The sequence below is a fragment of the Propithecus coquereli genome, unplaced genomic scaffold, assembly GCF_000956105.1.
Source record: "Propithecus coquereli isolate 6110/MARCELLA unplaced genomic scaffold, Pcoq_1.0 Scaffold13, whole genome shotgun sequence".
NCBI lineage: Eukaryota > Metazoa > Chordata > Mammalia > Primates > Indriidae > Propithecus > Propithecus coquereli.
In genome coordinates, this window is record NW_012137191.1 from 13,532,758 (window position 1) to 13,534,569 (window position 1,812).

The 1,812-nt window shown below is 34.8% G+C and overlaps 1 protein-coding gene across 1 annotated transcript in view; it reads right to left on the bottom strand.

The window, feature by feature from the left end:
* FBXL5 (F-box and leucine-rich repeat protein 5) overlaps positions 1-1,812 on the bottom strand; it is a 50,453-nt gene that overhangs the window by 31,379 nt on the left and 17,262 nt on the right. The gene's annotated exons all lie outside the window — the stretch shown is intronic.

Sequence of the window (1,812 nt, forward strand, 5' to 3'; positions counted from 1 at the left end):
ATTGACAAATAGCAAAGTGCTCTCTGTACTTTTTTTAGTATAAAAGATGTCCGTAAAACAACAAGCTTTGAATTTCATTAGTAATGTGATCTCTTTCTTTTTAAAAATGTCACAAACAGTCTAAAAACAGCAAGTATCTGCATAAAACTTCTATTGATTTTGCTTCTTATTTATATAATTTCTATATGTCTATTCTCTTAATATATCTCCAAGCCTATTATACTATATCATTACAGAACCCCTTTAAGGTTATCTTGTATATCCTTCAATTAAATTCAGAATTTAATAAACCCGTAAACAACATAGTTTTGAACTGTGAAGGTCCACATAGATGTGGATTTTCTTCTGCCTCTGCTACTCCTGAGACACCAAGACCACCCCCTCCTCATTCTCCTCCTCAGTCTACTCAATGTGATGACAAGGATGAAGATCTTCATGATGATCCACTCCTACTCAATAAATAGTAACTATATTTTTTCTTCCTTATGATTTTCTTGGTAACATTTTCTTTTCTCTAGTTTGCTTTATTGTAAGAATACAGTATATAATATATATACTAAGTAAGTGTTGACTGTTTACGTTATCAGTAAGGCTTCTGGTCAACAGCAGTAGCCTATTAAGTAGTTAAGTTTGGAGGTAGTCAAAAGTTATGAGAAAGTTAGAAGTTATATATGGACTTTCAGCTGGGTCAGATATTGGCACCCTAACCCGTGTTGTCCATGGTCAACTACACCTGCTGCTAACATTATCCTGACAGAAAGTCATATACATTAATGTCAACACTTCTAAAGGGAAGGAGCTCAGTACATCTTGAAGTAAATCATTCAAATTCTGGGTAACTCTAAACAGCTAAAAAGTTCTTCCTCATATGAACTAAGATCACATCTCCCTGTAACTTATTCATCACTTCTATATCAGCACCCTCTCAACTTAAAACATGTGGAAAATATACAAAATAATGAAAACTTTAAAAATATGGGAATATTCCATCCCTACTGAGTCCTCTTGAGTCCCTTTTCTTGAACTAATTTATTCGACTGCTTCCCAATATTTAATCCAATGTCCCATTCTCTTAGGATTTTACACATTTTCCCTGAGCATATCAAGACAGCTTCCATTTCCACTTATATGCTAATTATCAAATTTGCTTTTCCATACCAGATCATTTATCTGACCTTAAAATCCCTCTGACTCCTCCTATTAATAAATGCCCACCTGGATTACACAGCAATTCAAACCTAACCTTTCCAGAATGGATCTTTTTTATGTCTCAACCCTCTTCTATATATCCTAGAAAGTCAGGCTCAATTTTCATTCTTATTTCTTTTGTCTTTCCTCTTTCCTCCTCCCTTTATATACAATCACTACATTCTATCAATTTTATTTCCTACATAATTCTCGAGTCTGACCCCTCCTATTTCCGCTAGTCACAACTTTGGTTTAGATCTTACTGAAGAGGTATTCATGTTAACATATGATATAAAATTCAAAGAATATAAAGGAATATTCAATAAAAAAGTAAATCTTCCTTCCATTATTCGCCAGTGCCCTACCCCTACCAAACCTCCCACCTCCCCACCAAGTAGCTGCTGAGTATTTATCTAGAGATTACTAGAATGATTTTTTTATTATGATCTTCTTCTTTGAGTCTTTTCTTTCCCTTCACCCCATCCTCCTCCCTGCTGCAGAACGGCCTTTCTAGAACATAAATCTCTAACGGCACGTGGTTTGACAGAGCTATAACTTAAGCCTATGCTTCACCCAGCCAGAAGGGGAATAAACTAAGATCAAATTTCAAATATCCTATAAGAC